Here is a 26921-nt window from a genome sequence, read left to right on the forward strand (position 1 = left end):
AGTTTTTAACTAGATTGTTTAATGAATTCTTGGAAAGTGAGAAGATGCCTGAGGAATGGAGAAAAAGTGTTTTGGTACTGATTTTTAAGAATAAGGGTGATGTGCAGAGCTGTAGTAACTACAGAGGGATTAAACTGATCAGTCACAGCATGAAGTTATGGGAAAGAGTAGTGGAAGCTAGGTTAAGACGGGAGGTGATGATTAGTGATCAGAAGTATGGTTTCATGCCAGGAAAGAGCACTACAGATGCGATGTTTGCTCTGAGAGTGTTGATGGAGAAGTACAGAGAAGGTCAGAAGGAGTTGCATTGTGTCTTTGTGGATTTAGAGAAAGCATATGACAGGGTGCCTAGAGAGGAGTTGTGATATTGTATGAGGAAGTCGGGAGTGTCAGAGAAGTATGTAGGAGTGGTACAGGATATGTACGAGGGTAGTGTGATAGCGGTGAGGTCTGCGGTGGGAGTGACGGATGCGTTTAAGGTGGAGGTGGGATTACATCAAGGATCAGCTCTGAGCCCTTTCTTATTTGCAATGGTGATGGACAGGTTGACAGACGAGATCATACAGGAGTCCCTGTGGACTATGACGTTTGCAGATGACATTGTGATCTGCAGTGAGAGTAGAGAACAGGTGGAGGAGACCCTGGAGAGGTGGAGATATGTTCTAGAGAGAAGAGGAATGAAGGTCAGCAGGACTAAGACAGAATATATGTGTGTGAATGAGAGGGAGGATAGAGGAATGGTGAGGATGCAGGGAGTAGAGGTGGCGAAGGTGGATGAGTTTAAGTACTTAAGATCAACAGTTCAGAGTAATGGTCAGTGTGGAAGAGAGATGAAGAAGAGAGTACAGGCAGGATGGAGTGGGTGGAGAAGAGTGTCGGGAGTGATTTGTGACAGACGAGTACCAGTAAGAGTGAAAGGGAAGGTCAACAAGTGGGTAGTGAGACCAGCTATGTTTTATGGGTTGGAGACAGTGGCAGGCAAAAAGGCAGGAGTCAGAGCTTGACGTGGCAGAGTTGAAGATGTTAAGATTTGCACTGGGTGTGACGAGGATAGACAGGATTAGGAATCAGTATATTAGAGGGTCAGCTCGGGTTGGAAGGTTTGGAGACAAATCCAGAGAGACAAGATTACGTTGGTTTGGACATGTGCTGAGGTGGGATGCAGAGTGTATTGGGAAAAAGATGCTAAGGATGAAGCTGCCAGGTAACAGGAAAAGAGGGAGGCCTAAGATGAGGTTTACGGATGTGGTGAGAGAGGACATGCAGGTGATTGGTGTGACAGAGCAAAATGCAGAGGACAGGAAGAAATGGAAACAGTTGATCTGCTGTGACAACCCCTAATGGGAGCAGCCGAAAGAAGAAGAAGAGGCCTCTTGCAGGGCTGCTGTTACTGGGTCTGTGCTCAGAAGGAATGCTTGGCTTAAGGAGCAATCTTTGCCTGATCATGTTAAAGCTAAATTGTTGGATGCTCCTTTACATCAGGACCGCCTGTTTGGCAACAAGGCTGAGGAAGTTCTTAAAAAGATGGAAGATAAAGCTAAATCTATGCAAACTGTTAAAGATTTTTTTACAAGTTCAGCCTCCTAGATTTAGTAGGCACTGGCCCTCAAAGAATTGGTCCTTTCCAGCCCCTTCCAGGTCTTCTCAAGCCAAACCCAGACACAGCAAAAACTCCAGGTTTCAGGCCCAGGAGACACACAGAACTAAGCAGTGGTGGGCCTCCACTTCCAAATCTGGGAATAATAAGACTCCCCCCTATGGTAAACTGTCTCAATGACTTCCTTTTAAAATTTCCAAGCACTTATCAACTGACTGCCCCTTTGTGGGGAAGATTGCTCTTCATGCAAAGAATTGGGAACTCATTACCCAGGACAAATGGGTTTTAAATATAGTATCCCAGGGATACAGATTTCCCTTCCACACGTTGCCAACACCAAGCGGGTGGCTGGACCTACCCCCAAATCAGTGGACAGAGGCCCACAAACAAGTACTTTCTCTCTTAAGCATGGGGGCTATTCAACTTGTACCAGAAAAGGGACAAGGTTTCTACTCTAGACATTTCCTGGTACCCAGAAAAGACAATTCATGGCGTCCTATCCTGGACCTGTCTACTCTAAACACCTTTTTGGAGATTCCAAAATTCAAGATGCTGACTCTTCACTAATTACTTCCTATGCTAGGCAAAGATGCCTGGTTGGCAATACTAGATTTAAAAGAAGCATACCTGTACATCCCAATCAGGGAATCTTGCAGAAGGTACCTATGCTTCAAAGCAGGCTACATGCACGATCAGTTCTCTGCACTGCACTTTGGCTTATCTACTGCCCCCAGGGTATTCACAAAGTGCCGAGCTCCAGTTATTGCATTTTGCAGGCAAAGAAATATTCAAATATACCGATACCTGGACGATTGTCTAATTCAGGCAGAAAGCCAGGACATACTTTTGAATCATCTGGCCTTTGTAAAAAGGGTTCTAACTTGTCTGGGGTACACCATAAACGAAAAAAATCACACCTGGTACCGTCAACTAATTATATTCCTGGGAGCAAGCTTGAATGCAACTTCCCAGATGGCTTATCTTACGCCAGAGAAACAAATTAATTTGACAACCTACTTCAAACAAGTGGCCACAAAAACCCTGCTATCTGTAAGACAAATACTGCAAGCCTTGGGGTTCATGGCCTCCTGCATTCTTCTAATTCCATATGCAAGACTACATATGATGAAACTACAGTGGTATCTAAAAAGCCTATGGTGTCAACATTCTCAAGACCTAGAAACAATGATTCCTGTCATACCTTGCCTACGCCTAGAGTGTTCCTTTGGTAGGCAGAGGCCTGCCACCAAAACAAGGGACTACCTTTCACACCACCCCCTGCCACCCAAACCCTAACAACAGATGCATCGGACTATGCATGGGGGGCTCACCTGGCAAGGAAGTGCATTCAGGGCAAATGGAACCCAAGTCAAATGCACCTGCATATCAATCAAAAGAAATGTTAGCTGTACAGAATGCTCGGACAGCCTTCAAGGACCACATTCTTCCAGGGCAACTAATGGTAAAGATGGACAACACCACTGTTATGTGGTACATAAACAAGCGGGGGGGGGTACACATTCTTACCCCCTCTGCAGACTAGCCATGTCATTGTGGAACACAGCCTTGAGCTACCAAGTGCACCTACAAGCTCAATTCCTGCCAGGAAAATTAAGTACACTGGCAGGCGGACTAAGCAGAAACCTCATGGACCCACACGAGTGGAACACTGGAACCAAGAATTTTCAAAATGTTGACAAGCAAATGGGGGAGCCCAGATTTAGACCCGTTTGCCTCTCCCCAGAACTACCAATTGGACACATTTTGCACAGGGACTCCCCACAAACAAGCCTGGGAAGTGGATGCTCTGTCCTTCAGCTGGAAAAAACTATCAGATTATGCCTGCCCCCCTCTGCCTCTGCTCTCCAAAGTACTACTAAAAATCAAACAGGACAAACCAGGGATGATTTTGATTGCTCCAGACTGGCCGCGCCAACACTGGTAACCCCTCCTGCGCAGTGTGTTATGGTTATCTTTATGGCACCTGCCTCAGACTCCTTCCCTGCTGTCTCACCAGGAGAACCAGATTCTGCACCCTCAGCTTCTAACACTTTGCAGCCTGGCTAATTACTTAATCCCTTCTTTACCATCCCTCAGCAAACTTGTGATGGATATCATTTTAGAGGCAAGGAGGCCTAGTACTAGAAAATCTTATGCGGAAAAATGGAAAAGATACTGTGCCTGGAACCAATCTCAAGAGTTGAGCACAGCAGCTCCCAATTTACCTCAGATTTTACAATACCTAACTGAGATGCTTCACAAGGGCCTGTCTTTTTCCACCATTAAACTCTACACCTCAGCCATTTCAGCTCATTGTAACACAGAACCTCCCCTCTTCTCTCATCCACTGCTCAAGCAATTCCTCAGAGGGGCCAAAAATTTGAGACCGCCCAGGAGAGCTCCAAACCCAGCCTAGGACCATAACTTTGTCTTGGAGAGACTCACTCTACCTCCTTTCGAGCCAGCTTCTACTGCAGACTTAAAATTTCCTTCTTGGAAAACAGCTTTCCTTTTAGCAATCACTTCAGCTAGAAGGGTATCTGAATTACAGGCCCTTATGGCAATGGAGCTTTTCATCATCTTTCATGCAGACGGGGTGTCCCTCAGAACCAATCCATCCTTCATGCCCAAGGTGTGATATCCAGTGTGGCTCTTAATCAGTCCATTCATTTGCCAACCTTCTTTCCCAATCCACAGAATAAAGGGGAATGGATACTGCATTCCCTAGATGTGCACAGACAACTTAGATTCTCCTTGGACAGGACTAAACCTCAAAGGAAATCTAAACAGCTGCTGGTGGCATTTGCTGCAGGGGCAGAGGGGAAGGCTATTTCAAAGCAAACCATTTCTAAATGGATAAGCCATTGCATTAATTTCTGCTATAAGCACCATGGAAAACCTATCCCCCAGGGGATCAGACCTCACTCCACCAGGGCTGCATCTACCTCTACAGCCTTTCTCAGAGGCGTCCCTACCAGGGGCTTCCTAGAAGCTGCTACCTGGAGTTCTGTACATACTTTCACCAAGCATTATCATTTGCCAATTTTCTCTAAATCCAGAGCTGGCTTTGCCACTGCAGTCTTGCAGGGCCTTATAGCTGGCTCTAATGCTATCTAAATTCCTCCTCCCAACCATAGCTTTGGGAATCTACCCACATGTAATGACTGCAACAGTGAAACACGAAGAACACAGTACAGTTGTGTACACTTACCATAAATGTAGATGTTCGAGTGTATTCACTGTTGCAGTCCTGGATGTCCTTCATGGATGCATCTGCAGTCATAACAAGTGGGTTGTCCTGTCGTCAGGCAGCCCTTCAGTCGGCCGGATTCCAAAGTCCGGGTCCGGCTTCGGCTGTTGTCGCACTTCACCCGACGTCATCTCTGTTGGTCCTCGGGTATAAAGGCATCAGCCGACGCCATTTTCCTTAGTCTTTCTTGCCGCGTGGCGCCCGAAGCAGAAGCTGTTCGCAAGTGCCGGTCGGTCGGATCCAGAGATTACTTCTACCGAATACTACTTCGAAGACTTCTAAAGCTAAGTACCCTGTTGGGGACTCTTTCTTGCCTCAGCCGATGTCAGAAAAAGTTAATAATTGTTTAACCTGTGGGAAACAAATACCTCATAAAGATTTCCACTCTTATTGTCTGCCTTGTTTAGGCCCAGCCCACGACGTAGCAGCCTGTTCGGCCTGTGCTTCCTTCAACCGACGAACGCTTAGGCGTCGGTCGGAGTTTGCTGAACAGTTTTTCGGTTCTGATTTTGCGTACATTATGCCGTCGGATCCTCCGACTACCCAATCTGCCAAAACGCAAAGATAAAGACCGACACTCATGGTCCGCGGTTTCGCTGAAACCATGGTTAAGCAAACGCGAGTGTCTCGGTTTCGGCGAAACCGAGAAAACTGATCAAAGTACAGCTGAATCTATCTCTACAACTGAGGTTCCTGCTACCATTCTTGAATCGGCCTCTGAAATTACACCACTACGGTGGTTGCCACTGACTTATCAGACACCATTCCTTGGATGTCTCTACTCCAGCACGTGGTGCTGCTAGGCCTCCAGCAGCCATGTCCATTAAGGCCTTCGCCAGGGCTAAAGCAGCCAAGACTACTAAAACAGTGCCTGTTAAACCCCTTCAACTAGGCCCTCCTCTAGTTCTCAAATGCTTACTCTGGCAGAAGATTTAATTTCATTAATTAGAGGATCTCAATCTCACCCAGACAGGGCCTCTCAGCCCCCAGAGAAGAGACCTAGGGCAGAGCCCCCTGAGCCAGTGTCATCTGATGATTCAGCCGATGAATCAGACATAACTGACCAGCCAGAGGCTCCTTTCTCTAATTTTGAAGACTCTGATGCTGAAGAATCCATTCCAGCTGCTTCCCACCAGAAGAATTTTCCTTTGGGAAACCTTACATGCCATGAGAGCAGTTCCAATGGCAGCAACAGGATTTTTCAGACTCCAGAAAAAGACTTAGGACTTTTCTGCACCTTCCACAACACAGGCCCTTAGCTATACCTCCTGTTCTCTCTGTGGTGGATGATGCTTTCAATGATGTCTGCTCCGCTCCAGATTCTTTACCTCCAGCCCCTGCCAAACCAGACAGATTTTACAGGGTGCCAGACACTCATCACCACCTTTACAAGGCCCCTCTTGCAGACCCCAAAACTATATCCCAGGGTCCCAAGGCAGTAGCGGCGACCATAGCTAAAACCCTATTCCTTCTGAAAGGGAAGCAAGGTCATTAGACAGATGGGGCAAAAGGTCTACACTTCAGCTACTCTCTCAGCTAGAGCTTTAAACTGTCAGTTTCACATGATACAATACCAAGAGTTTATGTTTGATCAGTTAACTAAAAAGCTAACCACTGATGAATCTCTTGATAAGAAATATGTATTAGAAATGGTAAATAACATACAACAGGTTAGTAACCATTCCTTAAAATGTGGCTATGATGCACTGGAGGCTTCATTTAGATCAGCCATGACTGGCACAGTGATAAGAAGGCATGCATGGCTAAAGAGCAAGCTTTACCGGATCATGTTAAAGCAAAGTTACTAGATGCTCCTATGGATAAGACAAGTTTGTTTGGTACACCTGCCCAGCAGGTTATGAAGAAAATGGAAGAAAAGGCAAAATCCGTTCAAACGGTTAAAGATTTCTTGCAGGTTCAACCCCCAAGGTTTAGCAGGAACTGGCCTGCCAAAAATTGGTCCTTTCCTGACTCCACAAGATCTCAAAGGGGCAGAAACAGACGTTCCAGAGGCAGAAACCAATCCAGAGGAGGTGCCTACAGAGGACGACAGTGGCAAGGTAACAACAGAGCCACAGACACAACCACTGCCACTACATCAACACAACCACAGTGACTTAATCCTAAATCCGCCTACCAGGGAACAAATAGCAGCTCCTCTAGGCGGAAAGTTAACCTTGTTTTCAAAAAACTGGCACTATATTACAAAAGACAAGTGGATTTTACAAACCATAGATCAAGGATACCGGTTCCACTTCCACACTTTGCCAATCAAAGAGGAATGCCAAATCTACCTCCAAATCAAAAACAGAGGCTCTACAACAGATAATGCAGTTAGCAAACATGAGAGCTGTGGAAAAGTGCCAACTGCAGAGCAAGGAAAGGGTTCTACTCAAGACTATTCCTAGTTCCAAGAAAGGAAAAAGTTGGAGACCAATTCTCGACCTGTCCGCCTTAAATACATACATCATTGTCCCAAAATTCAAAATGCTGACCCTACAGCAACTTCTTCCCATGCTGGGCAAGGAGTGTTGGCTGGTAACTCTAGATCTCAAGGAGGCATACCTGCACGTCCCCATTCGACCAATCTGCAGAAGATACCTCAGATTTCTTGCAGGATCAGAGCACTATCAATTCTCAGCATTGCCCTTTGGCTTATCTACTGCCCAGAGTATTCACAAAATGCCTGGCATCAGTAATTGCCCATTGCAGACTACAGGGAATACAAATTTACCCATACCTGGACGACTGCCTGCTACAAGGGACAACAAAAGCAAGCTGACAACAGATTTACAAAGGGTCATTTACTTGCTACAAGCACTGGGATACACAGTCAATCTACAAAAGTCAAGGCTGATACCATCCCAAACAAGGACATTCTTGGGCTGAATTGGACACAGTAAAACAAATGGCATTCCTAACTGCAGAAAAACAAAAGAACTCCTCTTTACTTCTTGGCACTAACAAAGCTGAACAAGTTAACAGCAAGAAAAGTACTGCAGGCCTTGGGCTTCATGGCATCATGCATAATCCTGGTCCCATTTGCCAGACTACATATGAGAAAACTACAGTGGTACCTAAAGAATTTATGGTCCCAACACAGTCACAGCCTAGAAACAGAAATCCCTCTAATTCCATGCTTAAAACAGGAGTTCCTATGGTGGGCTCAGGCATGCCAGACAAACCCAGGCCTACCCTTTCGCAGATGTCAAGCAAGCCAGACCATCACAACAGACGCTTCAGACCTAGGATGGGGGGCCCACATGCTGGACAAATGCGTGCAAGGATTGTGGACACAGGATCAACTTCACCTGCGCATCAACCTAAAAGAAATGCTGGCAGTAAAACTGGCAATCCAAAGGTTCAGACCATTTCTCAAAGAGGGCCAGTTGATGATAAGGACAGACAACACCACAGTCATGTGGTACATCAACAAGCAGGGAGGCACTCATTCATATCCCCTATGCAGAATGACTTTGGAGCTGTGGAACCTGGCACTCAGCTACAACATCCAGTTACAGGCAATTTTTGTACCGGGAAAAGAAAACATTCTAGCAGACATATTAAGCAGAACCACATCGGATGCCCACGAATGGAAACTGCACCCGGACATTTTCAAGACCATCTCAAAGAAATGGGGAATGCCTCAGATAGATCTATTTACATCACCTCTCAATCACCAGCTCAAAAAATTCTGCACAAGGACATTACACCCACTGGCATGGAAAGTGGATTCGCTCTCCTTCAGCTGGAAAGGCCTGACAGCATATGCATTCCCACCTCTTCCCTTGATACACAAAGTATTACTAAAAATCAAGGAAGAACGTCCAAGGATAATCCTGATAGCTCCAAACTGGCCAAGACAACACTGGTACCCACTGCTGAGGAGCATGTCTCAGAACAATATGTGGCCAATACCCCTGATGCCTTTGATGCTAACTCAGAACAACTACAGCATCATACATCCAAACCTAAAAACGTTGCAACTGACTGCATGGAACATCACATAGCAACAGCCAACCCAGAACTTTCACAAAGAGTTAAAGACATTATTCTGGAAGCACGCAGACCTTCAACAAGAAGGAACTATGCTGGAAAATGGAAAAGGTTTGTCATTTGGAGTACTGAAAGAGGAAAAGATGTGTCAAACATAGATATGCCTAACATTCTAGAGTATCTGGCGAACTTCTTCATTCAGGCTTGTCCTACTCATCCATCAAGATACATGCATCAGCTATTTCAGCAGAATACAGCTTTGATCCACCTGTTTTTTGCACCCTTTGCTCAGGCAGTTCCTCAGAGGAATCAAGAATGTAAAACCTCCAAGGAAACCACCTTTGCCAGCTTGGGACTTAAACTTTGTGCTAGAAAAGTTGACACTATCACCCTTTGAACCAGCAGCAACAGCAGACCTACAGCACCTGTCATGGAAAACTGCTTTCCTACTGGCAATTACTTCAGCAAGGAGGGTTTCAGAGCTACAGGCCTTAATGGCAGTGCAACCCTTCCTAATCTTCCACCAAGATAGAGTGTCCATGAGGACTAATCCTACATTTATGCCTAAGGTGGTATCCAGAGTGTCTTTAAACCAGGCAATCCACCTACCTACCTTCTTTCCCAACCCGCAAAACAGAGGCGAAAGAATACTGCATACCTTGGTTGTGCATAGACAGCTACGCTACTACTTGGACAGAACAAAAACAGCAGAAAGACTGACCAACTTTTGTAGCCTATGCAACAGGAAGGGAAGGAAAAGCTATTTCCAGACAATCTCCAAATGGATAGGAAATTGCATACGATTCTGTTACTCCTTCCATGGAAAACCAATTCCACAGAACATAAGACCTCATTCTACAAGGGCAACAGCCACTACCACAGCCTTCTTACGAGGAGTGGCAACCAAAGACATTATTGAGGCGGCTACTTGGACCTCCGTGCATACATTTGCCAAGCATTATAACTTACCTCTATATTCCAGATCCCGAGCAGGGTTTGCCACTGCTGTACTGCAAGGGATCCTAAACACACCATAATCTAGTTTTATCCTCCTCCCCTAGTTGGCTATGGTATTCTACCCACTTGTTATGACTGCAGATGCATCCATGAAGGACATAGTACAGTTTTGTACCTACCATAAATGTAGATGTCAGAACTGGATAGCATCTGCAGTCAGGATTACCCTCCCTCCTTCCCCTCTGTGGTACTCCTAGGGTATTTTACCCTCCTAATAGCTAGCTGATGGGGGGGAGTCTTTTATGGTGTATTTGTTTGTATATATGTACATACATGCTTATTTTTGTGTTTACCTCTATCTTTTTGGAAACATTGGCATCTATCCAAATTTTAGCCTCCAAGAGGGCTACTGGCATCCGGGGCAAGAAACACTGAGGAAAATGGCGTCGGCTGATGCCTTTATACCCGAGGACCAACAGAGATGACGTCGGGTGAAGTGCGACATCAGCCGAAGCCGGACCCGGACTTTGGAATCCGGCCGACTGAAGGGCTGCCTGACGACAGGACAACCCACTTGTTATGACTGCAGATGCTATCCAGTTCGGACATCTACATTTATGGTAGCTACAAAACTGTACTTTACCCTCCCTCCAGCCCCCTAACTTCTTTTGGCTGTACCTCTACTTTCCTTTGCTATGCTTAAAAGCCTTTTTGGTGTATTAGCTTTTTTGTTGGACGTTATCTTTATACTTTTATATTTAATTGCTTCCCATTAGGGGGGCACCTGACATCTGGGGCAAGAAAAACTGATGTAATGGCATCGGCTGCATGTTTTATACCCCTGACGACCTGACGTCATGGAAGAAGGGACAGCAACCAACGCAGGACCCAAGACTTTGTTAATCAGGCCGACTGAGGGCTACCTGCAAGCAGATAACCCAAATGTAATGACTGCAACAGTGAATACACTCGAACATCTATGTTTATGGTAAGTGTACACAACTGTACTTTGTTGGGCCCTTATTGTAGCTAGATATTTTCGCGCTCAGTCCTCAAATTTCGATATGGCTTCGGTAAGCCATCTGATTACCGATCTTCTGAAAAAATATAAGGATAAAGACAGAGACAGACCACACAGGTCCAGAACTGCCGACGACGTTTCCGTTAATCTAGTCGTCAGTTCTCCGGTCCTCAGTGAGGAGCTTTTGCAGTCCCTGATGCCCGCTTCTGTGGATTCGCAGGCCACTACCGAGACCCTTTCGGAGTCCGGTATGCCATGAGACTCTTCTTCAACTAAGGCTCCTGTGGATGTCTCTACCTTTGATGGGTCCAGAGCCGCTGATCAGGCACTGGCTTTCGAGGAAGTACTTCGCACTACCGATACTAGACACAGACCGACTTCTTTCACGTCTTCAGTTCTTTTGAAAACCGAGTTTCTAAGGCCCAGGTTATGAACCACACCCAAAAAAATGATGACACAAGCTCAGGCACCTGCTTCATTGCCTCAGTCTCAAATGCTTAAAGTGGCGGGAGACCTTATAATGCTTATTAGGGGAAGCCAGGCTACCCCTTCCAAAAGAGAGAGAGTTGTCCCCAGTAGTTTTATCTGAACAGGAGTCCGATGAATCTGATGCATCTGAATATGAAGATTTGCAAACCCTCTCTGCTTATGAGGATTCTGATGCAGAGGAATCCATCCCTTCAGCCTCTCCGCCTGAGGAGTTTTCCTTTGGAGAAATCCTACATACTTTAAGGGAGCATTTCCAATGGGAATGTCAGGACTATCCTCAGTCAAAAAAGAGACTCAGGGAATTCTTACATCTACCACAGAACAGACCTCTGGCCATTCCTCCTGTCCTGGATGTTATGGATGATGTTTTTGTGGAATCCAGTCTGACCCCTGACACCCTCCCTCCTGCTCCCAGGAAACCTGACTGGTATTATACAGTCCCTGATGCTCACAAATTTCTTTTCAAAAATCCTACTGCTGACCTCAAGGTCATCTCTCAAGGACCTAAAGGAATCAAAGCAACTTCAGCTAAGAATCCCACCCCCTCAGATCGGGATTCCCGAGCATTAGACAGATGGGGTAAAAAAGTATACACGTTTGCTACTCTTGCTATTAGAGCATTAAATTGTCAGTTCCACATGCTGAAATATCAGCAACATACCATAGAACTCCTCAAACAAAAAAATATCTTCTTTCCCTGCTTGTGCAGAAAATAGAGAGTTAAAAGAGTTAATGCATTCTGCAAGTCAAGTAACCAAGCACACCTTGTAATTTGGTTTTGATGCCCTAGAAGCATCTTGCAGGGCAGCAGTCACTGGTTCTGTCCTTAGAAGGCATGCTTGGCTTAAGGAGCAGACCTTGCCAGATCATGTCAAATCCAAATTATTGGATGCACCCTTGAACAAAGACAACTTATTTGGCACCAAGGCAGAAGAGGTCTTAAAAAAGATGGAAGAGAAAGTTAAATCTATGCAGACAGTTAAAGACATCTTACAGGTCCAGCCACAGAGGTTCAGTAGGCATTGCCCCTCCAAGCACTGGTAATTTCCTGCCCCCTCCAGGACAGCTCAGTCCAGACCCAGGGAAATCAGACCCCCCCAGACAACAGCCCCAGGGAATGCAGATATCTAAGCAATGGAGTTCCTCCTCTTCAAAAACAGGGAGTGCAAACCCATCCCTTATGGTAAGAACTCACAATGACTTCCAGCCCCTCCCTCTGCCCACTTGCTTCTGCCCCTAGGAGGAAAACTCTCCTTCCACGCAAGCAATTGGGCCACCATTACCATCGACCACTGGGTCATCAACATAGTGTCCCAGGGATACAAGTTTTATTTCCACACTCTGCCAACCCCAAAAGGGTTCCCAGATCTTCCACCAAACCAGTGGGCAGAGGTCAAAAATCAAGTCCTTTCCCTGCTCTCCACGAGGGCAATAGAGCATGTTCCTGCAGAACAGGTAGGCCAAGGTTTCTACTCCAGACTCTTCCTGGTACCCAGAAAAGAGGGCACATGGAGCCCCATCCTCGATCTATCCATTCTAAACACCTTTCTGGCGATACCAAAATTCAAAATGCTCACACTCCAGCAGCTTCTACCTATGCTTTCCAAGGATGCTTGGTTAGCCACCCTAGACCTAAAAGAGGCCTACCTACACATCCCAGTCAGGGAATCATGCAGGAAATACCTAAGTTTCAGGGCAGGATCTATGCACTTTCAGTTCTCTGCGCTTCCCTTTGGCTTATCTACTGCTCCCGGAGTTTTCACAAATTGTCTGGCTCTCGCCATTGCTTTTTGCAGACAAAGAAATATTCAACTTTACCCATACTTAGACGGCTGCCTGATTCAGGCAGACAGGAAAAGTTACTACAGCAGCTGACCTTTATAAAGGACCTACTGACCTCCCTGGGGTATACTATCAATGAAAAAAAATCAAAACTAGTCCCCACACAAAAAATTGTATTCCTGGGAGCAAGCCTGGACACAGCATCCCAGATGGCATTCCTTACTCCAGAAAAACAAGCCTACCTGACAGGCTACTTCTCTCATTTAGCCACCAAAACCCAGTTATCCACAAGGAAAATCCTACAAGCTCTAAGGTTCATGGCCTCTTGCATTCTACTCTTTCCATATGCCAGACTGCATATGAGGAAACTGCAGTGGTACCTAAAAAGCCTTTGGTGTCAGCACTCTCAAGACCTGGAAACTCTTATACCAATGATACCTTGTCTAAGGAAAGATTTTCTTTGGTGGGCAGCAGCATGCAACCACAACAAGGGACTTCCCTTTTCACAACCCCATGCCGCCTAGACCCTCACTACAGACTCATCAGACTATGCCTGGGGTACTCACCTGGATGGCAGGTGCATTCAGGGCCAATGGAGCCCAAATCAAATACATCTGCACATCAACCAAAAAGAGATGTTAGCTGTTCAGCACACCCTGACAGCTTTCAGTACCCCTACTCTCCCCAGGGCCTCTACTGATCAAAACAGACAACACCACAGTGATGTGGTATATCAACAGGCAGGGAGGGACTCACTCCTATCCTCTCTGCAAGCTTGCCATGACCCTTTGGCACATGGCCTCAGCCATGCAACTACACCTGCTAGCACAATTCCTGCCAGGCTCTCTAGACTCTCTGGCAGACAACTTAAGCAGAAAACTGCTAGACCCACGAGTGGCAGCTAGACCAGAAAACCTTCACCCTTGTAACCCAGAAATGGGGCACCCTGAAGGTCGACCTCTTTGCCTCCCACTCCAATCATCAGCTCAGCAAATTCTGCACCAGGGAACCTCACAGCAAGGCCTGGAAAGTGGATGCTCTATCCTTCCAGTGGGTAAACCTCTCGGTCTATGCATTTCCCCCTCTACTGCTCATTTCAAGGTTACTGTTCGAAATAAGGAAGGAAAAACCGAGGGCAATCCTGATTGCCCCAGACTGGCCATGCTAGCACTGGTACCTACTGCTGCGCAGCCTGTCACCCCTGCCACCATGGCACCTACCTCAGATCCCAACACTCCTGACTTAGAGGAATGGAGAATTCATGTATTCCCAATTGCAGACCCTCAACCTGGCAGCCTGGCTTATTCCCTGACCTCTCCTCAAGCTGCCAGTCTAAGCAAACAAGTTGTAGATGCGATACGTGAGGCCAGACGCCCTAGCACTAGAAAATCCTATGCTGACAAGTGGAAAAGGTTTTGCACCTGTATCCAGGCTAAGAGAGCCGGAATGGCACACCCCTCCCTACCTCTCATCTTGGATCACCAGGCAGACCTACTACACAGGGATCTGTCCTTCTCTTCTATTAGGATTCATGCTTCAGCCATCTCTGCTCATTTCAGCACAAAGCCACTTCTCTTCTCACATCCTGTCATCAAACAGTTCCTAAGCGGGGCTAACAACTTAAGGCCACCCAGAAGAGCTCCTACCCCAGCTTGGGACCTTAACTTTGTATTGGAAAAGCTCACCCTGCCCCCCCCCCCCCCCGAACCTGCAGCCTCAGCAGAGTTAAAATTTCTCTCTTGGAAGATGGCCTTGCTTCTGGCCATCACTTCAACTAGAAGAGTATCAGAGCTACAAGCACTTATGGCAGTAGAGCCCTTCATCATTTTCCATGCTGACAGGGTCTCCCTCAGGACTAACTCATCCTTCATGCCTAAAGTGGTGTCCAGTGTAGCTCTCAACCAATCCATTCATTTGCCCACCTTTTTCCCTAACCCACAAAACAAGGGGGGAAGGATTCTGCGCTCTCTAGATGTGCACAGACAGCTCAGATTCTACCTGGACAGGACTAAATCTTTTAGTAAAACAGATCAATTGCTAGTCAGCTTCGCTGCAGGAGCAGAGGTCAAAGCCATATCCAAACAAACAATCTCCAAATGGATAGCACACTGCATCTGTTGCTGCTACAAACAGCACGGGAAACCATCCCCACAGGGGGTGAGGGCCCATTCCACCAGAGTAACCACCACCTCTGCAGCTTTTCTCAGAGGGGACCCCATCAAGGGCATCCTGGAGGCTGCAACATGGACATCTGTTCTCACCAAGCATTACCACCTGCCTATCTTCTCCAAATCCAGGGCAGGCTTTGCCACCGCAGTCTTGCAGGGCATCCTAGCCAGCCCCCAGTCTTCTTGACTGCCTCCACCCTTTTCTTCAGCTTTGGGAGTCAACCCAAATGTAATGACTGATGTTTGAGTGTTTTCACTGTTGCAGTCCTGGTTTCCCTCCATATCTCTCTCTCTCTCTCTCTGTCTCTGTCTGTCTCTGTCTCTGTCTCTCTCTCTCTCTCTCTCTCTCTCTCTCTGTCTCTCTCTCTCTCTGTCTGTCTCTGTCTCTCTCTCTGTCTCTCCTTACAAGGACATTTCTGAATTTACGTTCTACTGAATTTATGTTCTTCCACTATAATCTAGCTCCCACTTGGGGGCTCCTGACAGTTAGGGCAAGAAAAAAACGATGTAATGGTGTCGGCTGCCTGATTTTTTACTACTGACGTCAGTCCTGGAGCGACAGCAACCAATGCAAAAATACTAAGCCTCCGGTATTTGGGCCGACTGAGGGCTACCCCTGGCAGGATGACCCAAATGTGATGACTGCAACAGTGAATACATTCAAACATCTACATTTATGCTAAGTGTACACAGCTGTCCTTTGTTAGACTTGGAAGAGTTCCAGGTGATTATCTTGCCTGGAGGTGAAGTATTTTTTAAAAAATATGGAGACCCCTCTGCCTGTAGTGTGTTTGCCTAATGCGGTGAGCTTGAATGTGTGATGGGCATCGAAACAGGTCTCTGTGATGATGCAAAATCAGCATTTTCCAGGGTAAGGAGTGCTTGTAAGGAGTAGATTTTTTTGTTAAGGCTGTTCACATTGAGCAGCAGTAAATTAATGCTATTTGGTTTCTGTTTGTTTTCCCCTTCTGCTTCTGAATTTTCCCCAGGTCATACTGCCATGGAAGAGCACAAGAAGCATTTAGGCTCCCCTCATGAGTTTCTTACTGAAGGTAATGATTTCAATAAAAGGGAAGGGTCCCCAAGGCCCCCCCTGACAGATGTCTTCTTTGGGAACATCTTGGAATTACTTCAGCGAAAGGGGTGATGTCCTGTTCTAAGAGAAATCATTTTTTCTCAAGGGATGTGGATCTGGCCCATTTATTTCCTTGGGGCCCCTCTGGAGGGCGAGCTTATTGATCTAGTATCCTTGTGGACATGGAAGAGAGCCCACCCCCCAAGCCTGACAAGCTTTTAGTTTCCCCATAGGACAGACCTCAGTAGATGCCATCATGATGGTGGTGGCCATGAAGAAAGAGGTTTTGCAGGAGAGCTCTTCTGTGTGCCACCCAAACAGAAAGTCTCAGGCTTTGGACAGCTTTGGAGATCGAATTTATGCTTCAGCGATGTTTGCCTTATACGTGCTAAACTGCCTAGCATACCTAACAAGATTTCAGAGGTCCTGAACAAAGAACAATCCAAGTCTATCTGTCTCTGTCTCTCTCTACCCCCTCCCTCTGATGCCATAATATGAGTCCTGCAAAATGATGGATTCGCAGCTGGCAACCTTACTGTCCATTTTGAATGTGTCCATGATCTTATCCAGCTTGGTAGATTGCACATCTAGAGCAGCAGTTTCCAGCATCGTTATACACCAGCATGCCTGGATTCTTCTCTGTGAATTTGATGAGAACTTCAAAACATCCTTTTTCAGTGCCCATTTTGACTGATCTGCCTTCTTTGCTCCCATAGTTAAGCACACACTTACTGGAAGTGAACAAGATGGCAAAACCCAGTCTGCATTTTCACCCCTCATAGGACCTACTCCAATAACCATATGGGTGGTAAGAAGCTATTGTTACAGAAATCTCATTGTTTTACAAAGATCACTTCTGCAGACAGATGTCCCAGGGGCAGAACGATGAACAATAACAACAATGGATATTGCTCTAGAGGCAGAGATGGTCTGCAGAACCAGGGGTTTTGAGGCCCTTTCACAGACTGACCCTTCCAATACTCCTGAAAGATTGGTACATTTCGTAATATCCAGTGACCATGTCATTCCCTTTACTTGTACAAATGAGATTCCACAAAGAAAGCTTCTTGAAGTTCCACCCCCCACAGAGGAAGGCAGCAGCTCAAGAAATCATTAAGTGGCTAAACAAATGAGCCATTTAAGAATTCACCCCAGACCAGCAAGAGTCTTGAGTCTACTCGAGGTTCTTTTTGATTTCAAAGAAAGAACGTGATTTCGGCCACCTAAACCACTTTAACACACAACTTTGTCACAGTTCCTTCCTCAGCAAAGGCAAAATGGACTGATGACTGGCCATGCTTGGTGCACCTGCAGGATTGCAGTCCAGGTAGTTCCTTTGCATTTGGCTAGGAGCCTTCCTGTTAGAGCACTTCCTTTTGATCTAACCACAGCCGCTAAAATGTTCACCAAATATATGGCAGTGGTTGTGGTATATGTCCGACTACAAGACTTCCAGGTGTTCCTGTATCTAGATAATTGGCTCATAACTGCTACCTTGAGGGATCTGCTAATCCAGTCCAGAGACTCCTTGCTCCATTTATGTCTTAACTTAGGGATAACTGTCAGTCTAGAAAAGCCCAAATTGACACTTCTCCAGAATATGGGATTCATAGGATGCAAGCTGTATACCACTTTGCAAATAGCCAAATTCTCAGAATTCAGATTAGCCACTCTGTGTCAACAAGCCTACCTGGTTTTCTCTCATTAAAGCCCTACATCTTTAGGGCTGTATGGCAACATTCATCACTGTTTCTCTTGCAGATATTGCATGAGGGTGTTAGAGGACAGTCTCACTGCACCATCCTATTCACTTTACAGTCTGGGACCTGCAGACAGCACATTCAGTGTTGACTAAGATGTTCTTCTTGTTTCACTGTTGCAGTCATCACATTTGGGTTATCTGCTTGCAGTAGCCCTCAGTCGGCCTGATTATCAAAGTCTTGGGTCCTGCGTCGGTTGTTCTCATCTTCAGTGACGTCAGGTAGTCGGGTATAAAGCATGCAGCCGACGCCATTACATCAGTCATTCTTGCCGTGCGGTGCCCGAAGTAGAAGCAGTTTGCAAGTGCCGGTTGGCCGACTACTGAAATTTTCATTTTCGAGTTTCAGAACCGAAGTCTTCAACTAAGCTAAGTACCCCGTTGTGGAAAATATTTCTTGCTCTAAACTGATGTCAGTAAAAGTCAATAATTGTATTTCTTGTGGAAAGCAAATACCTCATAAAGATTTTCATTCGTACTGTATTCCTTGCGTAGGCCCAGACCTCGACGTACCTTGCTGTCAGTTTTGTGCCTTATTTAAACAACAAACTATTTGTCGTCGATATATTTACGCTTCTAAATATTTTGGTACTCTGTTCAATTACCCATCTGTTCTTTGTGTTTCACTGTTGCAATCATTACATTTGGGTAATCTGCTGGCAGGTTGCCCTCAGTCGGCCTGATTAACAAAGTCTTGGGTCCTGTGTCAGTTGCTGTCCCTTCTTCCATGACGTCAGGTCATCAGGGGTATAAAACATGCAGCCAACGCCATTACATCAGTCTTTCTTGCCGCGCGGGCCCGAAGCAGAAGCAGTTCGCAAGTGCCCTGACCATGACGTACCTTGTTGCCGGTTCTGTGCTTTATTTAATCAGCACACTATCCGTCATCGGTACATTTTTGCTTCCAAATATTTTGGATCACCATTTAATTATCCAGAAATATCGTCGGAATACCTAAAAAATGCAAAGAAAAAGACAGAGACAGACCGTTGAGGTCCAAAACTGCCGACGATGCTTCTCCTAAGCCAGTCGCCAGTTCACCAGTACTCAGTGAGGTGCTTTCACAGCCCCTGATACCCGCTACTTCTGATTTGCAGGCCTCTACTGAGACCCATTTGGAGACCGGTATACCGCGAGATGCTTCAAATATGGAACCCGAGGATGTCTCTCCCTTGGATGGGTCCGGAGCCGCTGTGCAGGCACCGGCTTCTGAGGGTGTATTCAGGCCTACAGATTTGTATATTAAACCGACACCATCTTCAATTGAAAAGCCAAAATCTCGATCTATGTCTAAAAAACTGATGCCCAGGCCTCATTTGCAGGCCCTTATGCCTAAACAAACAAATGATCAAAATGGCTGAAGATTTAATTACTCTAATCAGGGGTAGCCAACCCTCCCCCCCTTCAAAGAGGACTAGGGCTGAAATTGTCTATGAATCTTCTGAACAGGATTCTATTTCTTCTGACTCTTCTAATGAACAGGATTTGTCTATACCTACTTATGAGGACTCTGATGCAGAGGATTCCATTCCTTCTGCTTCTCCCTCTGAGGAGTTTTCTTTTGGGGAAACTTTATATACCTTAAGGGAACATTTCCACTAGGAAAGTCAGGATTTTTATGAATCTGAAAAGAGGCTTAGGGATTTTCTTCTTCTCCTCAGCATAGGCCTTTGGCTATACCGCCTGTTCTAGACATTGTTGGTGATGTGTTTTCGGAATCTAGTATGACTCCAGATTCTCTACTTCCGGCTCCTTGTAAGCCAGACAGATACTACAAGGTTCCTGACTCCCACAAATTCCTTTTCAAAAATCCTGTTGCGGATCCTGAAACTATTTCTCAGGGCCCCAAGGGCATTAAGGCTTCTACTGCTAAAAATCCTACCCCTTCTGATAGAGATTCCAGGGCGCTCGATAGATGGGGTAAGAAGGTCTATACTTCTGCAACCTTGGCAATCAGGGCTTTAAACTGTCAATTCCATATGCTAAAATATCAGCAGCATATCATGGGACTGCTTAAACAGAAAATGATGTTGATTTCTGATTGTGTGGAAAATAAAGATTTACAGGATTTATTGCATTCAGCTGAAGAAATTGGAAAACATACTTTGCAATGTGGTTTTGATTCTTTGGAGGCCTCTTGCAGGGCTGCTGTTACTGGGTCTGTGCTTAGAAGGCATGCTTGGCTCAAAGAACAATCTCTGCCTGATCATGTTACAAGCAAAATTGTTGGATGCTCTTTTGCAACAGGACCGTCTCTTTGATAATAAGGCTAAAAAGTTCTAAAAAAGATGGAAGATGAAGCTAAATCTGTGCAAACTGTGAAAGATTTCTTACAAGTGCAACCTCCACGATTTAGTAGGCACTGGCCTACTAAGAACTGGTCCTTTCCAGTTCCTTCCAGAGCCACTTAAGTCAAACCCAGACATTCCAAAGGCACCAGGTTTCAGTCCCAAGGGACTTTCAGAACTAAACAATGGGGTGCCTCCTGTTCCAAATCTGGAAACAAGACACCTTCCTATGGTAAACAGTTTCAATGACTTTCCTCTAGAATTACCAAGCACTTACCTTTTAGCCGCCCCTTTGGGGGGCAAACTGGCTCTTCATGCAAAAAACTGGCAACTTATAACCCAGGACAAATGCGTTTTAAATATAGTATCCCAGGGATACAGATCATTTCCACACATTGCCAACTCCAAACGGATGGCCAGACCTGCCCCCAAATCAGTGGGCAGAGGCCCAGAAACAAGTACTTTCCCTCTTAAACATGAGGGCTACTCAACTTGTACCAGAAGAAGAAAAGGGACAAGGTTTCTATTCCAGACTTTTCCTGGTACCCAGAAAAGACAAATCATTGCGTCCAGTTCTGGACTTATCTACTGCGACCAGGGTCTTTACAAAGTGCCTGGCTCAAGTAATTGCATTTTGCAGGCAAAGAAATATACAAATATATCCATACCTGGACGATTGTCTAATTCAGGTAGAAAACAAGGCCATTCTTCTAAAACATCTGGCGTTTGTAAAAAGGGTTCTAACTTGTCTAGGGTACACTATAAACGAAAATAAATCACAACTGGTACCCTCTCAAAAAATTACATTCCTGAGCGCAAGCTTGGATACAACTGCCCAGATGGCTTTCCTTACGCCAGAAAAGCAACTTCATTTGGTGACTTACTTCAAACAGGTGGCCACAAAAACCCTGCTATCTGCAAGACAAGTACTGCAAGCCTTGGGGTTCATGGCCTCCTGCATTCTTCTAATTCCATATGCAAGACTGCATATGAGAAAACTTCAATGGTACTTAGAGTTTGTGGAGTCAACATTGTCACAGCCTAGAAACAATGATTCCTATCATTCCTTGCCTGCAACTAGAGTTCCTATGGTGAGCAGAGGCCTGCTACCAAAACAAGGGACTGCCATTCACACCACCCCCTGCCACCCAAACCCTAACTAAAGACGCATCAGACTATGCATGGGGGGGGCTCATTTGGCAGGGAAGTGCATTCAGGGCAAATGGAGCCCAAATTAAATGCACCTTCATATCAATCAAAAAGAAATGCTAGCTGCACAGAATGCACTGACAGCCTTCAAGGACTACCTTCATCCAGGACAACTAATGGTAAAGACGGACAACACCACAGATGTTCTTCGTGTTTCACTGTTGCAGTCATTACATTTGGGTAATCTGCTGGCAGGTTGTCCTCAGTCAGCCTGAATTCCAAAGTTTTGGGTCCTGTGTCGGTTGCTGTCTCCTCTTCCATGACATCAGGTCGTCAGGGGTATAAAACATGCAGCAGACGCCATTTCTTTTAGTCTTTCTTGCTGTGCTGTGCCCGAAGCAGAAGCATTTCACAAGTGCCGGTCATCCAACTACTGAAATGTTCGAGTTTGATTTTCAGAACCGAAGTCTTCACTAAAGCTAAATACCCCGTTGGGGAAACTTTTTTCTTGCTCCATACCGATGTCAGAAAAAGTTAATAATTGTATTACTTGTGGGAAGCAAATACCTCATAAGGATTTCCATTTATACTGTATTCCTTGCCTAGGCCCTGATCACAACGTGCCTGGCTGTCGGTTTTATGCTAGATTTAACCAACACACTATTAAGTGTTGGTATATTTTTGCCTCAAAGTATTTTGGAAACAGATTTAATTACCCAGAAATGTTGGCGGATAGCAATCCGACTACTGGAGTACACAAAAAATGCAAAGAAAAGGACAGAGAAAGGCAGTCGAGATCCAAAACCGACGAAGCTTCTTCTAAGCCAGTCGCCGGTTCACCGGTACTCAGTGAGGCGCTTTCGCAGCCCCTGATATCCACTACCTTTGAGTCGCAGGCCTCTACCGACACCCATGCGGAGTCCGGCATGCCGCAAGATACACAAGGTATTGGACCGACGGATGTATCTCCCTCGGATGGGTCCAGAGCCACTGAGCAGGCACCGGCTTCTGAGGGCGTATTCAGACCTCAACATTTGTGTATCAAACTGACGACAGCTGCAAAACCAAAGACAAAAGCAACTTCTAAAACTAAAAAAATGACGCATGAGCCACGTCCACAGGCCTCTATGCCTAAAACACAGATGATCAAAATGTCTGAAGACCTTATTACCTTGATCAGGGGTACCCATCCCCCTCCAGATAAGAGGCCTAGGCAAGACACTGATTATGAATCTTCAGATCAGGTTTCTGTTTCTTCTGATTCCTCTTCTGATCAGGAGTTATCTATACCTCCCTATGAGGATTCTGATGCAGAGGAGTCTATACCATCTGAATCTCCTCCTGAGGATTATTTTTTTGGAGAAACCTTGCATACTTTGAGGGAGCATTTTCACTGGGAGAGTCTAGATTTCTGAGAATCAAAAAAGAGGCTCAGGGATTTCCTTCTTCTCCCTCAGCACAGGCCTTTAGCCTTTCTCCCTGTTTTAGACATTGTGGATGATGTGTTTTCGGAGTCAAGCTTGACCCCTGACTCCTTACCTCCGGCTCCCAGTAAGCCTGACAGATATTACAGGGACCCTGACTCACATAAATTTTTATTTAGAAACCCTGCTGCTGATCCTGAAACTATTTCACAGGGTCCAAAGGGAGCTAAGGCCTCAACAGCAAAAAATCCTACCCCGTCTGACAGAAATTCAAGGGCACTGGACAGATGGGGAAAAAAAGGTTTATACATCTGCAGCCTTGGCAATAAGGGCCTTAAACTGTCAATTTCATATGCTTAAGTATCAACATGTTATGGGATTGCTGAAACAGAAAATGATGTTGATTTCTGAATGTGCAGAAAATAAAGAATTGCAGGAATTATTGCATGCAGCTGAACAGATTGGAAAGCATACTTTGCAATGTGGTTTTGATTCCTTAGAGGCCTCCTGCAGGGCCACAGTTACTGGATCTGTGATTAGGAGGCATGCCTGGTTAAAAGAACAAAATTTGCCTGATCATGTTAAAGCTAAATTGCTAGATGCACCTTTACAGCATGATACTCTGGTATTAAGGCAGAAGAGGTTTTAAAGGAAATGGAAGACAAAGCTAAGTCTATGCAAACTGTTAAAGACTTCTTACAAGTGCAGCCACCAAGATTCAGTAGACACTGGCCTACAAAAAATTGGTTCTTTCCTGTGTCAGACAGAGCTCAAAGGGGCAAATCCAGACGCCCTAAGGGTTCCAGATACCAGGCACAAGATTCATACAGGTCAAAGCAATGGGGCGCTTCTACCTCCAAATCTGGAGGAGATAAAGCGTAAACCTACAGATAACAGTCCCAATGACTTCCCTCTGTCTACACCAAGCACTTATCTTTTGGCAGCACCCTTATGGGGAAAATTAGCACTTTTTGCTCCAAATTGGCAGTTAATAACCCAGAACAAGTGGGTACTAAACATAGTATCACAGGGATACAGATTCCATTTCCACACTCTGCCAATGGCAAATGGTTGGCCAGATCTGCCAAAAAATCAATGGGTAGATGCACAGAAATAGGTTATGTCCCTCATGGATATGGGGGCCATTCAGCCAGTACCAGAACAGGAAAAAGGACAAGGTTTTTACTCGAGACTGTTCTTGGTACACAGAAAGGGCAAGGCCTGGCGGCCAATACTGGATTTATCGATTTTGAACACATACCTGGACATTCCAAAATTCAGAATGCTGACTTTGCAGCAGCTTCTGCCCATGCTGGGCAAGAATGCTTGGCTGGTGACATTAGACCTAAAAGAGGCATACCTGCATGTCCCAATAAGTCAATCGTGCAGAAGCTACCCCAGAGTCAAGGCTGGCTTAATGCATTACCAATTCTCTGCACTGCCCTTTGGCTTATCTACTGCGCCCAGGGTCTTTACAAAGTGCCTGGCACCAGTAATTGCATTTTGCAGACAAAGAAGTATACAGATATACCCTTACTTGGACGACTGTCTCATTCAAGCAGAGATTCTTCGACACATGGCGTTTGTGAAAAGGCTTCTAACATGCCTAGAGTACACAATAAATGAAAAGAAATCACAACTGGTACCCTCTCAAAAGATAACATTCCTGGGTGCAAGCTTGAATACAACTGCCCAGATGGCTTACCTCACGCCAGACAAGCAAAGGCAATTGACTACTTGCTTCAAACTGATGCAACAAAAACCCAGTTATCTGCAAGACAAATTCTGCAGGCTTTGGGCTTCATGGCATCCTGCATCCTACTGATTCCATATGCAAGACTGCATATGAGGAAACGTCAATGGTACCTAAAAAGTTTATGGAGTCAACATTCTCACAGTCTGGAAACAATGATTCCTCTCATTCCCTGCCTTCAACAGGAGTTTATGTGGTGGGCAAAGGCATGTCACCAAAACATGGGACGGGCCTTCATTCTATCCCCTGCCAGCCAAACCTTAACAACAGACGCATCAGATTATGCCTGGGGGGGGCCCACATGGCAGGAAGATGCATTCAGGGCATATGGACCCCAAAACAAATGTACCTGCATATCAACCAGAAAGAGATGCTAGCTGTTCAAAATGCCCTAACAGCCTTCCAGGACTTACTTCATCCAGGACAACTACTAATAAAGACGGACAACACCACGGTCATGTGGTATATAAACAAGCAAGGGGGCACACACTCTTACCCCCTTTGCAGATTAGCCATGGCACTGTGGGACACAGCTTTGACCTACCAAATACATCTTCAAGCTCAATTCCTGCCAGGAAAGCAAAATACTCTGGCAGACGATTTAAGCAGAAACCTTATGGATCCTCACGAGTGGAAACTAAATCCACAAGTCTTTAGCATGATAATAGAGAAATGGGGGAGCCCAGACATAGATCTGTTTGCCTCTCCTCAAAATTATCAATTGAAAAGATTCTGCACAAGGACTTATCACAGACGAGCATGGAAAGTGGACGCCCTATCCTTCAGTTGGAAAAACCTATCAGTTTACGCCTTTCCTCCTCTGCCTCTTCTACCCAAGGTCCTCCTAAAAGTCAGACAAGAGAAACCAAAGATGATACTAATTGCCCCGGACTGGCCCCGCCAGTACTGGTACTCAGTCCTAAGGAACTTGTCTCAATACCGAGCTTGGACCTTACCTCAAAGACCTCAACTACTGTCCAAGCAAAACAATCAGATCCTGCACAATCAACTCCAAACACTGAACCTGGCAGCATGGCTGATCATGTAGTTATACAAACAACACCTCTCAGTAAAGCTGTGATGGCTGTCATTTTGGAAGCCAGAAGGCCTAGTACTAGAAAATCTTATGCTGATAAATGGAAGAGATTCTGTGCTTGGAATCAAGCACAAGGAACTGGTACAGCAGAACCAAATATTCCTCAGATATTACAATACTTAACTGAGATGCTTGACAAAGGCCTATCTTTCTCATCAATTAAAATCCATGCCTCTGCCATTTCGGCTCATTACAACACAGAGCCACCAATCTTTTCTCATCCTTTACTAAAGCAGTATCTTAAAGGAGCCAAAAATTTAAGGGCTTCTAGAAGATCACCATTACCTGCATGGGACCTCAATTATGTGTTGGAAAAGCTCACCCTGCCCCCATTTGAACCAGCTGCTACCGCTGATATAAAGTTCTTATCATGGAAAACAGCTCTGCTACTAGCAATTACTTCAGCAAGAAGAGTTTCAGAGCTACAGGCCCTCATGGCTGTAGAGCCTTTCATCATATTTTACCCAGACAGGGTGCCTCTGAGGACAAATCCACATTTATGCCTAAGGTGGTTTCCAGTGTGGCTCTTAACCAAACAATTCATCTGCCAACCTTTTATCCAAATCCGCAGAACAAGGGGGAGAGAATTCTGCATTCCTTGGATGTACACAGACAGCTAAGATTCTACTTGAGCAGGACTAAAGCTCTAAGAAAAACTGAGCAATTACTAGTGACATATGCTGCAGGATCAGAAGGAAAGGCTATTTCAAAGCAGACAATTTCAAAGTGGATAATGCACTGCATTCATTTCAGCCACTTACACCATGGTAAACCTGTGCCCAAGGGCATTAGGTCTCATTCCACCAGAGCTGCAGCTACTTCAGCAGCCTTTCTCAGAGGAGTACCAACCAAAGACATTCTAGAGGCTGCTACTTGGAGTTCTGTTCACACCTTTACAAAGCATTGTCATTTGCCAAGTCCAGGGCAGGCTTTGCCACTGCAGTTCTGCAGGGCCTTATAGCCGCACCTAATGCTGTTTAGCTCCAGCCTCCCAACCATAGCTTTGGGATTCTACCCAAATGTAATGACTGCAACAGTGAAACACGAAGAACATAGTACAGTTGTGTACACTTACCATAAATGTAGATGTTTGAGTGTACCCACCCACCATCCCCCT

The 26921-nt window shown here is 45.5% G+C and overlaps 1 protein-coding gene across 2 annotated transcripts in view; it reads left to right on the top strand.

Moving 5' to 3' along the window:
• Positions 1 to 26921, top strand: part of SPAG7 (sperm associated antigen 7) — a 382071-nt gene that overhangs the window by 290122 nt on the left and 65028 nt on the right. The window lies entirely within an intron of this gene.

This window comes from Protopterus annectens, chromosome 7.part0, assembly GCF_019279795.1.
Source record: "Protopterus annectens isolate FY-2018-M chromosome 7.part0, PAN1.0, whole genome shotgun sequence".
Classification (NCBI taxonomy): domain Eukaryota; kingdom Metazoa; phylum Chordata; order Ceratodontiformes; family Protopteridae; genus Protopterus; species Protopterus annectens.